The sequence below is a fragment of the Cupressus sempervirens genome, chromosome 8, assembly GCF_028749045.1.
Source record: "Cupressus sempervirens isolate cs-2001-9-10 chromosome 8, ASM2874904v1, whole genome shotgun sequence".
Taxonomy (NCBI): Eukaryota; Viridiplantae; Streptophyta; class Pinopsida; order Cupressales; family Cupressaceae; genus Cupressus; species Cupressus sempervirens.
This window is the reverse complement of record NC_143125.1, coordinates 822,686,764-822,703,828: the sequence shown is the minus strand read 5'-3', so window position 1 is coordinate 822,703,828 and position 17,065 is coordinate 822,686,764.

Sequence of the window (17,065 nt, the reverse complement as noted above, 5' to 3'; positions counted from 1 at the left end):
TTTTGCTATCCACTGCCTGGGAAAGTACTGTCTCGAAATTTCGAGGAATCGGGAGATGAAAAACACGGAGTTAATATTAGTTTTTTATTGTTTTTAGCATATGCCCTAGGATTATAGGGTTTTCTTTCTTAGTGAAAATTCTTTGTGGGATTTTGGGACTTGGAGCAAGTGATTGGAATAATTTTTCCTTATGTCCTAGTTTAATAATCATATAATCTTTTATAATTCTAACTTTTCTAATGTTTATATATATAAATTTTTAAGTTTTAAAATCATTAAAATTATGTCATATTAATTTCATTGGTTCATTTATGGGGTCTTATAGAGGAAACACTTTTGGATGCAACTTATAAAACATATTTGATGATTTGTTTACTCAAATTAAAAATCAATATACTAAATACACTAATATAATTAAAATAATAACAATATGATAAGTAAGTATTTGAATTATAAATATTATATGTATTTTACAAATAAATGATAAATTTTTAAATCTTTTATTATCAATTAAACTAACTTGTTTTATTTTAAGATAACTATTATAAGTATTTTTGTATAAATGAAAATCACTTTTCAAATATTTACATATATATGAGTTTTAAATAAAAATAATTAATAAATTAGACAAGAGTCATTGTGAGCCTCTTAATTGGAAGGTCTTGGGTTCAAATCTATCAAGCTTAACTAATAATCGAAATCACAACAAATAATAATTAAAAATTAAAATTAAAATATTTAATATTTTTTTAAAAAAATTAAAGTTTCATCTAAAAATATTAAAATATTAATCAAATATTAAAATATTAAATATAATCATTAAATTTAATTCAATTTATTTTAATATAATCATTTTTTTTTAATCTCTACTACTTTATCAAATTAAACTGGTATAACTCAAGGCAAATACAAGCCACTACGTGGCGCTTGTTCTTATTATCATTCTTAAAGAATATCTTTAGTTTGGTTAATATAAATTGAATTATCGTGAGCAATAAAATAAATTAATATATTCATTTTAGTATAATTATTAGTTCCAATGTTAGAGATGTTTTTGGGATGGTTTGAAATATTTTAACAAGGTTTAAATAGATATTTATTAACATTTTGGATTTAGTGTATTTTAGTAATTGATAATTTCATATACTTCAACATTTTTTCAAGCATTTTTTTCTCATGAGGTCATATAGTCTATGGAACAGAGTAAACTCCCTAGCATGGTGCTCAAACTTGACATCTCCAAAGCGTATCATAAGTTCAACTAGATGTTCCTCTATAAAGTGTCAGCCACATTGGCTTCAATCAGAAATTCATAAATATCATCAAAGAATGTGCAGAGACAGTCAGATATGTGGTCATCATGAACAATAAACTGAGCCAGAAGTTCAAACCTGCCAAGGGTATTCAATGGGGGATCCCCTTTCCCCTTACCTTTTCAATTTGATTGTGGAAGTACTTGACCGAAACATGACCCACGTTGTCAATTATGGTGTTGTCAAAGGGTTTAAACCTACATCCACCCTCCCCCCTAAGGTCATCCAACAATTTGTTGATGACACCTTCTTTGGGGCTTCTTCAATTTTAGAGGCGAGAGAATGGAAAACTTTTCTAAGTATCTAGGCTATTGCCTCTGGTCAATACATTAATTACTAGAAAAGCAAGATTTTTTTCTTTAATATTGATTTAAAACTTCAGGATAAAATCATCAATATGTTGGATTGTAAGGTAGCTACTCTCCCTTCTACGTATTTGGGTCTCTCTCTCAAGGTCAAGGAGGTTAGTGTAATAAGCCTTGCTCAAACTGGTCACAAATTACCCTAATTTTCTACTTGTAATAAATGGTTGCAAGATCCACAATGAACACAATTCTTTCTTTCATCTGTTAATGCACTAAAAGCATATGATGCATCCACAACCAAGACATCTTTACAAGATTTGAATACAAACTAATATAAAAGCCAAAACTCTAGTATCATTTATATAAATAAATTCTTAATTCTGATAAAGACTAACGCCTACAGTAGGAGCATATAATATGCATGAATAAACAGGAGAAACCTGGTTCTTGAAGTTGCTTTGAGTCTCCACTGACAATGCAATCAATATCTCCAGGTATTATGCCCTAATGACAAGGTAATATAGTGTTCCTGCAACAAGCTCCTATAGCAAATGCCCTACTTATTCTTCCTCTTCACACCTGGCCCTTGACCACAAATTTGGCACAATGAAGTGACTGCAATACCACCTCCAATTGGCAATAATTTAGGCGATGTTTCACACCCTCAAAATTGCTATCATTGGGAGTTTTCGTTCCCAAAGACAAATTGATTATCTGCAAACCCTTGGCTCCACAAATACACCTACAAATGTTTATAACAAATCCGAATGCCTTCCCATGAGGCTCTCTCCTCTTTTTATATTATTCCTACCCCCCCCCCCCCCCCCACCCTTCTAGAAGAATCATAAGTGTTATCTTATCGCACTATTCTAGAAGCTTCCTCCTTTCCAACAATAGATGAGTTGTGCTTCTCGATGATTCCCTAAAGTAATTAAATATAAAGTCACCTTTTTAATTTTTGAATTATTTAATGACTTTGTAATAAATCAATTTAATTATTTCCACTTAGCCTTTGAAGGATGAAAGGCTAAGAAATCCATTGAGAGCCTAAAGAGATGGGGACATTACAGTCCACCCCTCTGGAAATTGCTTGTCCCCAAGCAATCTCAACTTTGGATGTTGCAGAATCTCTTCACTCTCCCATGTAGCATCCTCAATAAGTAGGTTCTTCCATTTAATCAAATATTCTCTAATGACACGGCTTCTCAATTTCTTCTCTCTAAAATCTAGTATAGCCTCTGGTATCAAAATCAACTTAACTTCATCATCTAAGGGCGGTAGAATCGCAGAAGGAGCCACATGATGTCCCAATGCCTTCTTGAGGCATGATACATGGAAAATATTGTACACTTTGTTGTCCGCTGGCAACTCTAGCTCATAGGCCACTTCACCCACATGCCTAATGACCCAGAAGAGTCCATAGTATCGTGGCTTGAGCTTCTCTGCACCACTCTTCTTGAGAGTAGACTGTCTATAGGGCTACAACATCAAATACACCATGTCTCCAACCTCAAAAGAGCGTTCCACTCTCTTCTGGTCCGCATTTTTTTTTGTTCGTTTTGTGCCTTCCAGATGTTTTCACGAAGGGCCCTCATGATATCCTAATTTTTCCTGTAACATGTCTCCAACACTAGGCACTCTACTATCACTTATCAACAAATCAAGAAAACTAGGAGCCTCATAACCATACAAGGCCATGAATGGTGTCATCTGAATAGAAATATGGTAAGTGGTGTTGTAATAGTACTCACAAAGGTATATCCACTTAACCCATCCTTTTTGCTACCCAGGGATATAATTTTTGTTGTACTCTTCCACCCATCTGTTGACTATCTCCATCTGTCCATTTGTTTGAGGGTGGTAACTAGTACTCGGAGAAAGCTCAGTCCCACACAATCTTAAAAGCTCCTTCCAAAAATTGCTCATAAACTGACTGTCTCGATCACTAAAAATGTTTTGTGGTAATCCATGCAATCTAAACACAACAGGAAAAAATAGTTTGGCAACCTATGTGGCTGAATATGAAATAGTGATCGGAAAAAAATGTGCAAACTTGGTCAAGCTATCAACCACCACATAAACATAATCCTTGCCTTGCACCTTTGGCAACCCTATAATGAAGTCCATAGATATACACTTCCACTTCTTGTTTGGAATTGGAAGTGGCTATAATAAATTAGCAGGATATGTATGGTTCTATTTGTTCTGCTAACAAACAACACATTCTCTAACATATCGTAGAACATCAGATTTTAGACCCTTCCAAGTGAACCTCTCTCTAATCTTTTGATAGGTTTTGAAATACCTAGGATGGCTTGCCAACGGTGAATCATGAAAAGACCTTAATACTATGTTCTTTACTTTGGATCCTGGAGTCAAGAAAATCCTCCCCATGTAAATGATAAGATCATTCACCACCATGTACCTATTATCTTGTAGTGACCCATCAATAATACTTGAAGCCCAAGAATCATTAGCATATTCTGCCACAATCAAATGACTCTAATCCTCTGAAACCTTAGCCATAGAGCTTAAATGTGGTCGATGAGACAAGGCATCAGCGACTATATTCTATGAACCTTTGAAAAAAGAAATGTCAAAATCATAAGATTGCAACTTGCTTACCCACTTTTGCTGACAGTCATTAAGATCTCGCTGCCCAAGGAAATGTCTCAAGCTATTATGGTATGTTTTAACAATGAACTTACTGCCCACTAAGTATTGCCTGAACTTGGCCAATGCAAGCATAATGGCCAACATTTCCTTGTCATATATATTGTAGCTCCTCTCAAGGCCCCTCAACTTCCTGCTTTCATATGCAATTGGATGTTTGTCTTGCATAAGGATAGCTCCAATCCTCTCACCTGAAGCGTCACACTACAACTCAAAGGGTTTAGTGAGATCGGGTAATGCAAGCACTGGGCAAGTAGTCATAAGTCATTTGAACATCTCAAAGCATTCATGTGCCTCACGAGTCCAAACAAAAGCCCCTTTCTTAGTCAAATCTATAAGTGGTGTTGCATGGCGAGAATACCCATTGACAAATCTACGATAGAATCCACATAAACCCCAAAATCCTCTAAGTTGTGTCAGATTCGTCGGAGTAGGCCACTCAATAATTGCCTTGACCTTATCTAGATCCATTTGAACTCCTTCTACACTAATGATGTGACCTAAATACAATAATTTTGTCATGCCCAAGTCACATTTTTATTCCTTGGCATATAGAGATTCCTTACCAAGAATACCCAAAACTATGTCAAGATGTGCAAGATGCTCTTCCCATGTCCGGCTATAAACCAAGATACCATCAAAGAAGACTAACACAAATTGCCTCAACTGTGAATGAAATACCCTATTCATAGTAGACTGGAATGTAGTAGGGGCATTGGTTAGCCCAAACGGCATAACCACAAACTCAAAATGTCCACAATGGCAACGAAAAGCTGTCTAGCTTCATCTCCAAACGAAATAGCCGAAGTAGCATGTGGTTGTTCTTCTCTTGGTATAAAGGTGGGAAAAAGAGGCCTAGAGGTTGTTCCTCTAGTGTCTTCAGCACGATGTATAGACCTTCCCTCATTATCTCCACTATGTTCAGCAATGTTTTGATTTTGAGTGGTTGTGTTTTGATTTTGAGTGGCGTACTGATCCATTTTTGCTAATAAGCATGACATCATATCAAGCATCGTACCAAATTTCCTTTCAGCTCTTGCATCCCTATTTTCTTCTTCTGCCATATTTTGAATTGTTTTGCTGGTATCTCTTTCTCTTAATGCTTTTGAGGATGTATCCCCTTCAACCTATAGATTCTAATATTGTTGTTTCTGTTGTTCCCTATTATAACATCTAATTTCTCTCTCACTCATCTATTGTTTGACTGATCATAGGATGGCAAGATGAAAGCTTTGATACCACTGTAATGAGCCTTGCTCAAACTGGTCACAAATTACCCTAATTTTCTACTTGTAATAAATGGTTGTAAGATCCACAATGAATGTAATTCTTTCTTTCATCTGTTAATGCACTAAAAGCATATGATGCATCCACAACCAAGACATCTTTACAATATCTAAATACAAACTAATATAAAAGCCAAAACTCTGGTATCATATATATAAATAAATTCTTAATTCTAATAAAGACTAACGCCTACAGCAGTAGCATATAATATGCATGAATAAACAGGAGAAACCTGATTCTTGAAGTTGCTTTGAGTCTCCACTAACAATGCAATCAATATCTCCAGGTATTATGCCCTAATGACAAGGTAATACAGTGTTCCTGCAACAAGCTCCTATAGCAAATGCCCTACTTATTCTTCCTCTTCACACCTAGCCCTTGGTCACAAATTTGGCACAATGAAGTGACTGCAATACGACCTCCAATTGGCAATAATTCAAGTGATGTTTCACACCCTCAAAATTGCTATCATTGGGATTTTTCATTCCCAAAGACAAATTGATTATCTGCACACCCTTGGCTCCACAAATGCACCTGTAAATGTTTATAACAAATCTGAATGCCTTCCCATGAGGCTCTCTCCTCTTTTTATATTATTCCTACCCCCCCTTCTAGAAGAATCATAAGTGTTATCTTATCACACTATTCTGGAAGCTTACTCCTTTCCAACAATAGATGAGTTGTGTTTCTTGACAATTCCCTAAATTAATTAAATATAAAGTCATCTTTTTAATTTTTAAATTATTTAATGACTTTATAATAAATCAATTTAATTAGTACCACTTAGCCTTTGAAGGATGAAAGGCTAAGAAATCTATTGAGAGGCTAAAGAGATCAGGACATTATAGTTAGGGGGGAATTTTGGAATTCCATCCTTGAAAGATCCCAAAAGAAGCTTGCAGGTTGGAAAGGGAACTTGCTCATCAATGTTGGCAAGCTCCAACTGGTTTCTCCTACTCTCCAGGGCATCTTGGTCTATTTCCTCTCTATCTTCAAAATCGTGGGAGCTATGGCAGACAAATTGGAGAAAATCTAGAGAGACTTTCTGTGGTCGAGGGGGAGAAGAACAAAAGAGATTATCATTGGTTAATTGGGACTAGGTGTGTATGCCTAGCTAAGAGTGAGGGGAGGGATTGAGTTTGCATAAAATTTGTAACTTGAATAGCGCTCTCATGGCTAAGGTTACCTGGAATCTCCTTAACAAGAAAGCTAGCTAGCACAAAATCATGGAGGCTAAGTACCTAGACCGGACAAGCTACTATAAACATTTTATGGAGATTGGCCAACCCCAAGGCTCTAAAATTTGGAATGGCATCACCAAAAGTCATTGTATCCTGGAGAAGGTTGTACATTGGTAAATTGTTAATGACCGGGATGCCAAATTTTGGGATGATGCGTGGCTCCTAAATACTCCTCTAATGAACAACAAGTTTTCCTCTACTTAAAATAACCTCCTTCTCTAGATTAAGTCACCGGTTGGTAGCTACATTTCCAACGGGAAGTGGATTGGCTTGGAATCTTTGGTTGGGGATAACCATGGTATGAAATTTCTTGTAGCTGATCTTGATTCTCTCCTACTTGACTATAAGATCCCCCCTCATTGGTAACCTAGATAGGGTGCTTTGGAGGCTTAATCAAAATGAGGACTTCTTTGTCAAATTGGCCTATAATCTACTTATTAATGGTTGTACTAATTCTGATGTTTGGGGGAAGGTGTGGAAACATCAAATTCTATCCAAAGTTTTTAAAATGAAGGTAAAATCGTACGAGCAACCTTCAAAGTGCCAAGTAAAATGGATAGTTTCCCTAGAAACCCAAATATCAGCCACATGGTCACGAATAATCCTACACCCACTTTTATGCATGATTTTGAGCTAAGTCCTTTGTCCTCCACTTCCCCTAGATTGTCAGCCCCAATTCCCCCCACCCCCTCCCTCTAATGTTGTTTATGCAAGTGTTGATGTTGCAAATAGTAATTCTAGTGGGTTGTTTGGCTTGCTCAAGAACCAAGTGGATCAACTCAACAAAACGGTAGAGCAACTAAAAGATGGGTTACTGGTTTGAACAGAAGGTTCAAGGACATCAGCAAGTCCTCCTTGAAGATCATGCATGCTAGTATTACCAACTTATGTGCTCTACAAGGAATGGTTCCTAGTGTTGATACTACCCAGGAAAAAGAGGTCAAGGAGCTTTTCTAGTTCCTGAATAAAGAATGGGAAGATATTCTATTGTCCAAGAGGCGTGGGGATATCTAGGTTGCTATGTTCGTCCTTATTTGCTATTATAGACCTCAAGGCTTCGTTACTTTTATCTTTATGTTGATGTTTAAAAACTCTAGCCCTATGTGGCTTAACAATTTAGTTTACTTTACTATGATAAAGTCTCATAGTGTTTTTTGTTGTTTAGACGTTAATGGTGCAACTATGTTCATTTAATCCTTTCCTAAGTTTATTTTTTATAGAGATAAGTTATGTGGGGCTCCTTTTGTCTCTGCTCTCTGGAAGTTGTTAATCCTTTGTTAATATGCTTCTCTAGTGCTACTTGTACCACAGGCCAAGACCCTCTTCTTGTTGCTTTTATCAAAAACATGTTTTCAAGCATCAATTATTAATTGATAATTTCATATACTTCAACATTTTTTCAACCACCAATTTTTAATAAGAGATTTTATTTGCTTCAACAATTACACGATCTTAAGTTTATGAAAATTTATTATTTATATCATTTTATTTCAGGACAACATAACAACAATTGGAAATAGTATCTCTCTTTCTTTGTAAGTCGAAATAGTCTTTTCAAGATATTAGAGGCATTACATAAACTTAAAAAATATTGCAAAGCTAGTACTTTCTTTGTTCTTTATTGTTGTGTAAAATTTTATGAAATAATGGTCTATATGGTAGGCTTTTAATGTAATTGAAATTTTTGAATAGATGTGAAGGTTGGTTGTATGAGCTATGAGATTTTTTGTTGTCCATAAGGCATTTGCATACATGTTTTCTACATTAAGAAAGTTCTAAAAAAAGAAATAAAGAATTAAAAATAGCATATTTAAAATACTAATATGTCAAGTACTTCTGCAAAATTTTATTTGAGCATTTTTTTCTTTAATTTTCCCATGATCAAAAATTCAAAGTGGATTGCAGAGCCCAATCCATTCATGAGGAGAATGCATACATCCATGCAAAGCTTCCAAAATGCACAAAGTTTTTGTAGGATTGACTACCAAGCACAAAACCTTCTAGACTATTCAATCCTAGTCTTTTTTGATTCATAGTAAGAAAAACAAATCTTATAGGTGACGTAATTATGTCTCTCTCCCTCTCACTCTTTTGCTTTCAGGCTAATAGATTATATCATGGATTTTGTATCATCATTGCCAATGCTCTTATTTTTACTATCTAATCATTTATGCTCTTTCAATAGCTTTCTAGACATGACATTAGTAGATGGGGAATTTTTCAATTGAGGCCTCTTTTTCTAATTGATTTGGAGTTTTTTTTAAGTTCTAACCCCCTTAGTATGTCTCTTTTTTTTTTTTAGTTTTTCATTTTTACTTTCATGACCTTATGCATGGACGTGGAATTGGGATCCTTAGTTAAGGGGATCATGTCATTAGTGTTGTCCTATCTCTTTGTATTTTTCCTTATTCATCATCTATTTGTGCTTCTCTCTCCCTTTACCATGAGCATGACTTGCCTCATACACCTGCTAAAGTGGAGGCTAAATATGTCATCTTAAAAAAATTAAATACTTTTTTTGTAAGACCTTTAATCCCTCCTTAGTGGCTTGGTACAATAGGACCTCTTATTCCATTTAATAACTTAATTTAAGGTCCTTTTTCTTCTTCCAATCTTTCTCAGAACTCTAAGTTGGTATCCATTTCTATGCTTAGCTTCCCATTTATTCCTCCAATCATGAAAATAATGCTTTCATTGAATATTTTCTTATGCTTCCCACATATCTCATCATATTCCCCCAAATCCTATATTATTTGTTGGATCTAGGATTTTTTTTGTAGTGCCTGCCCCTAGTCTACATTTTCGAGTTACATTTTTGTTATCATTGCCAAACTCTTTTAGGCCAATTTATGTTTGATGATTAGTATTATTATTCTAGAGATTATCAGATGTTGTTTTACACTCAGTTTATTATATGATGAGATTACTTGGTACTCTATATTTCACGCATGTATTATGATTATTCAAATGTTTTCAATTATCGATGATGATTAGTTAGATGGTTTATTATTCCATGTGCTCCTTATGGATACTTACCCCATACTGCATGTGTATGGTGTGCGTGTTGTTTTATTTATGTATGGTGTTTCTGATATGGTTAAGGAAGGGAGTCGTAGTCACCTGCTAGTCGGGATCTACATGATGCACCACTTCCTGCCATTGTCTGTTTAGCTTAGAATATTGTGTTTGTACATGCGTGGATTTTATGCAGGTTGCAGGTATCGGGTATCAACTTCCCTGAATTGTCAAGATGAGCGTACCCTATCGCACTGTCTCAATGGTAAGAGAGGGGAGATAAACTCTTAAGTCCAAATCCTAAACCCTTTAGCCAATTGTCCTAATTGATAATTAGGACAAGTATCTGAGTTAAGTACCCTCTGAATGCATCAAATGATGTAATTTCGTGATTATAACCCTTTTTGTTTGATTTGGTATGTATCCTTCTATGATGGGTTTTCGTATGTTGCTTTATGAGTCCTTGGTGTATTTTCTATTAATTAAGTCTAATTAAAAAGATTAATTAATGATTTAATTTAATAGAGAATTATTATGATATCTTTATATTTAATTAATTAATTAATTAAATAAAAGAATTAAATTTGGAGATTAAAATTCAAAGATGAATTTAGAACAGAGTAATATTTATTTAATTTAATAATAATATATTTGGAGTTCATTTTTAAATAAATGCTAAATATTATTGTTATTTAAATTAATTAAATATGTTATCAATTAAGTTCTAAAATAAATTAAAAGTTGAAAGATATTAAATTATTAAGAATTCTAGATCGCATGATCTAAGCATGAGTTTAAATATGAGAATTAAATTAAAAGATTAAATTATAGAAATTAATAATGTTATTTTAATTTCTTAAAAGTGCACATAAGATTAAAGTAATAAATTAATTAAGAATAGAAGTCAAGTGGAATTTTAAATAAAGTTATTTAATAATTCAACTTAATGTGCATGAAAGTTGAATGCAAAAAAATAAGAAAAGATAATAAAGGTTAATTTGGAGTTAACTGAGTTGTGCAAAGAGTCTTCTCGGGTAAACGCACAATTAGTGCCCCGAATTGAGGAGAAATTGCTTATCACAACTTTGGGGGTTCATTTTTGGGATATACGAAGTTGGACGGGAATTTTTGGAGAGACAATTTTTGGAAGCGAATTTCAGAAAGCTGATACCAAGAAAGTTTTCCAGAGGAAGGTTATTGAGAGGAGCGAATTCTTTTACAGTTCCTGGAGATTGCATAATAGCATCAAGATCAGGTAGGGTCTTGTGTTTTCGATTATCGATTTATTACGCAATTATCCTTTCCTGTCTTCTTCGTGTCTGGGGTTTGTAAATATGAAATTCTCTGTGAGGAATACTTAAACATTATGATATTGGAATTTATCAGATGCTTGTTTATAAAATTCTGTATACATGAGATTTAAATGGGAAGGGTTGAATCTAATACCGAAATTCTAGATTAGAAGTTTGGATGGTTGACTTTATTACTATACCAATATATAAAAAAGAAAAGAGGCAATTCTTTAATATATATTTATACGTTTATATATATTAAAAAGGATTTGAATTAGTATATTTATAAATCTATATATTTATATATGCATATTTATATTTAAACAAAATTAAATTTCAAAAAAAATATTATATAAAACAAAAAAAAAAAAAAATTTAGTGGGGGGAGGGAATCACCCCGTACCCACCCCCACTGTCGGCGGGCCGACAGTACCTACGTCGCAGGTACTGCGACGGCAGGTACAGAGTACCTGCCGCCGCAGGCCCTGCGACCGCAGTGGTCTCTTCAGCCGACGGGCTATAAACGTATGTTTAAACATGTTTTTGGTTTTTTTTTTTTTTATATAATTTTTATAATTTATAAAAACAAATTTTATTATTATATAAAATTTTTAATTAATAAATTTTTAATATATATATTTTTAATTAATAAAGATTTTAATTTTTATTAATATTTAATAATTAAATAATAATGCATTTAACATAGTTTGTAAATATTAATTTATTAATAATTTTGGTTAAATATTAATAAATTAACAATTAATGGTTAGATTAAAATAAGTAATTAGATCAAATGATTATTGATTAATTTAATTAAAATTAGTTTAATTAAAGTTAATTAATAATGAATATTATCTGATTAAATAGTAGATTTGGAAGATTGACTTAATGGAAGTTATTATAGAAATGGGTTAATCGTAAAGGGGTAGATATGAAAACTTTGTTACTTGAAATTCGACATTAAACTGAAACATAAACCTTACCTTAACTCAAATAATATACTTTCAGATCCAATCTCTGAGACTTTGATGTTGTCTTTGTGCTTTGAATGTTTTGGGGTTGGTTTAGCGTTGACCAGTTTAGGTTGTTACCAGAGGCTCGGGGTTGTATATGTGATGTCATGATGATTTGGTTTCGATCTTTCTTAACCTGACCATGGTAATGTGATGAAGTGCTCTATGACATGATTGTATTTACTGTTTGTTATTGCTTTCCAGTTTCTTTGTGTGAAGCTGAGATGTACGTATTTGAGATACTTGACTTAACCATTTTCAAGTCTCGATCAGTTATATTTGATGACCATTTTGGAGTCTTCGATCAGTATTGTAATTTACTATTGGGATACTTTCTCGTTGCTTATTGGAGAACCATTGGATTTTGTGATCTATCATTGATACCTTCAGTTGCTGATAGAGAATTGTCGTGATCATGTGATTGTTATTTGATGCTTATCTGTTGCTCATGAAGAACTGATGTAATTTTGTGGCTTATCTTTTATGATGTTTTTCAGTTGCTTGTATAGGACTGAGGTGGTTTTATTATGATTCTTTGATTTATGTTTTCGTGAGCCTAGGGTAGGTTATCTATGTGTAGAGTCGGGAAGTGGCTTGCAATGGGGGTCGGAGCCCTAAGAGGCTGCCTTGAGAAACCCATTGTAAGTCGTTTTTAATAAGTGAAAACATTTACACTAAATGAGAGAAAATGAACCTAACAAGATAATTGTATGTTCTCTCCCATGCCTTGAGTGCTAGTACAGACTAGGATGGGGTAGAGAGAACGCTTGGTTACGACCTTGCATTCCATAGTAGGCCTCGTCAGTACGAGAGGATACCAGTGGCCGCAGGATCAGTAGGGACCCGGGATTCCTAAGGGATTGCTCGGGTAACTTCTACGTGACTTTTGCGATGACACTTTCCCGCTTGCATATTAGGTTTCCTATGTGTCTTGTGGTACCTCTGTGATTTAGATGTCGATCTTTTTAGGAACCCTTGAGTTAGCATACTTATAGGATTTCTTGGACTTAGAGAGTATTTATGATTATAGGTTTTGTTATCCTATTTGAGACTTGAGACTATCTCCTCAGCGCGGTGGGAGTGGACCATTTAGGTTCCACGCAGTCGGGTGGTAGTGCTTTTACTCTTACCATTGAGATCCGTTCCGTGGTCACCGTGGCTGGAGTTTTCGTGATTGGCATTTACCTTCACTATGTTCTTGGATTTTTATGATGGATGGTTAGATTTTATGATAGATGTTTTATCATTATGGATGTATGGATGTATCATGTATGGTGAATAGTTTCATGTATTTTTACTGTACTTTGTATCATGGATTTGAGGATGTTGTATCTTGATCTTTACATATGTATATTCTTTTAAGCCTTTCATACCCTGTGACTTGTACAGTGGATGATTGAGCATTCCGAATTAATTTGCCGAGAGGCATTCGGAACAAATGTATATTATGGACATGAGACTTTCTGATTATTCTTCATATGTATGTGATAGTTGTTAGACTTAGATTTAATTAAATTTAAACGTGACTCAACGTCTTGGGATCTTTAAGAAATGTAACTTGCAATGTATGTTTGTCAATGATTACATGTTATTGCTTCCGCTACTATGTGTTTGATGTGTATGTTATACTTTCTTACTTTAAAAAAAAAAATGTTTAGCAAACTTAGTGAAACTTTAGGTTAATTCTTTTGGATCCCTTGGCGGGGCGTTACATTTTTCTTGTAAGTCAGTACCTTGGGGTTCAAGTCAAGGTCAACCTCATCCTTAAAGGTAATTTTTCATTGGTTCACAGTGCACATGAGCACCTAAGGATTGCTTAATCAATCCAAGTTTTTATTTTGTTGTGTGTGTGTGTGGCTTAAGGGAATTTTGGGAGTATTTATTTTAAGGTCACGTGGACCATGGTTAGAGTGCAATAGGGTTTTGTTTGAAGAGTCCTAGGACACTTGTAGGTGCAATTAGGGATTAGTAAGATGTAAAAGCTCCTGATTTGTACAAAGTTGATGATGACATCAGCATAAGGTTAATAAGGTATAGGATGAGTTAGAATCATTTTTCTACCATAATTAAGGTCTTTGGTAAGGTTAAAAGAGCATTGGGTCTCATTTAGTTAAGTTGTGCAAAAACTTGCCAAAAAGAAGCAAAAAGTGTAAAAGTTGCATTGTGCAACTTTGCAACTTCGAAAAATTATTGGACAACATTGTCCAAATATTGCAAATCAATGAGAAGGAGCCCTGAGGGGTAAGTAACTTCCTAACCACCCTACATAAGACATGCCCTGACCAAAATGTAGGGTTGGAGATCCATTGTATGAAGAGAACTTCTAAATATTGGAGTTTGAAGTTTTGGGGCATTTTTTGTGTATTTTCCATGATAGTGGTTAGTTAGAGGATTGAATTTAGTGTTGTAACACCTATTGTGAGTATTTTAGATGTTTCATTAATTTTGTGTGGCATTAATTTGGGATTTTGTGCACATTTTTTTCCTTTTGTAAATATTCTTGTTTTGGCTTTGTCATTGGTTTTGTCTAGGCAGTTGGCAAAGATGGGGTACTAACTCACTTTCTCACCATCCATTCTAAATGGCCTCTTGGGAATAGTGAGAAGATTCCATGTACATACATTGTACAGACGCTTGGGCCCTAAAATGTTGTGAAGCTATTTTTAATGTCTTTCCCTAGGCAAGCCTGTGGTGAATCTCGCTAGGGAAGACTGAAGTGCAAACAACATAACTTGCATAGGTGAATGGATAGAGTCAAAATTCCTTTTGGAATTTAAAGACAGGAGTCTTGCCAATATTTTGGGAATAGGGGGTGCAATATTGTGCCTAGAGATCCTTGGAACACAAGGATAAACATGCACTCAATAATATTTTTCTTAAGATAAGTTACTAACAACAACATAAAGTAATCAAGTACAATAATGAAACATCTAAACAAAGCAATAAGAATAGGAAACACGACTAAACTCACATGTTCACCTACACCAGCAGAAGTCTTACAAACTCTTCCAAAGATCAAGCACAAAACCATAACTTACGAACCAATGATCACATGAATCATGAGAATTCACAAGGAGAGATGTTCTTTTAAGCCCCAAAGAACAAGTTTCTAACATGGTTAAACATACAAGTCCATTTCCACTAATGATAACATAATCAAGGATTACAAGTAGAGACCAACAATGATCATGCACAAGACAAGAGCTCCAAATTACAACCACTCATCTACTGGACACAATGTTGAAAGATAAATGTTGAATCTTGAAATTTGGCTGAGTCTGAAATCCTAAAGCCCTAAAATTTGGCTAAGTTTGAATTTTTGAAGCCCTAAAATTTCTTAGAATATTTATCTTAACTCAAAGAGGTCTAGAGCCTATCTCAAATGAATCACTGCATATACTTAGATGATATATTTTATACCCTGTACAAAAAAAAATTTCAATTAGGAAGGTGTGGAATCCAATAGGCCATCCAAAATCAACTTCCAAACTTCCCTTGGCCAAACCTACATGCCCACTATTTTTTGTGCGAGGAAACTCTTCCCTCCAATCTCATGCAAGACTTTGCATTGTTGCACATGAGAGAGTGCATTACTGCATGTGACAAACTGCATGGATGTGCATGAGGAAGTAGATGCCTGTGCGAGAGAACATATCCTCATGCAAGGGAGAATGTATAACTGTGCGAGATAATACATTCTCATGTAAGAAACTGACATTCCCATGCAAGGAATGCTAATAGCACAACATCAAAGCATGAAGATAATGCATAAAAACATGAAACCTCCACACCGGGGAGTACTAGATCCACGTAAATCAAGGAATGATCACTCAAGAGCATAAAGGAGATCAAATAATACAACCTAATCCACAACATCTAATCCATAGCATCTAATGTAATCACATGGAAATCAACATTGCAATGAACATACATGTGCATAAATCAACTATCATAAGAAGGAAAACATAAGTAGTGAAGCCACCAAACTAAAACCAACTATGCTCGGTTGCTCCCATCCATAATAGCATCATGAGACCTCAAAGGTCATAGCCGTCCCCCAAGCATGAATCTCAAATTGCCAACAAGATAGTTGGAGTTGTATCATGAGATCATTCTTACCTATATTATCAATAACAACATAAGGGAAAAATACATCCAATCATGCTAATCTATCAATAGAAACACTATCCAAAGCAATGGTAAGGAACATCATCTAGAAATGTGATACAATATCATGATAAAGGAATGCATCAAGTAACATACTAATCATCATCTAAACATGATAGCAAATGCATCCAAAGTAAAACATAAATCACTAGAGAACATACTCCAGATAGACCGAAGTATCAAGTGAATATCCAGCACCAGCTTCAAACTAGAAATAGACAATCTTTGTGGACCAATCCCTAGCAATGGTATAGGTAGTTATGTCTCCCAATCATGTGGAACCCATAGGCCCACTCACGTCGTGCTAATGGAGATAATGACTCAACGACAATCACATAAGGCAACCACCTATGGATAACACACACACCAAACAAGAACGTGATACCAACATCTATATGCTCATGAAGATAATGCAATACATATGATCACTTGTCAAAACCTCTATGGATAACTATATAGAGACTCTAGCAGCGTGTAAGTTGCTTGGCATTGGAAAGCCCAAGCTATATTGGGTACGAAATGAATCCCTTAGGAAACTACCGCACTAATGCAAAATGAATCCATTAGGAAACCATCACACCATGCCCTCAGATACGTTGTACAGGCATTTACTTATCTGATATTAAGTTTTAGTACCCATTTATTAATTTAGTTATCACTTGTTAAAACTTCTTCATGCTACCTTATCAGAATACAACTGGGGTATACAAGAGAAGCCACTCCACACATCTACCTTACATACCCATGCTCATCTCAAAA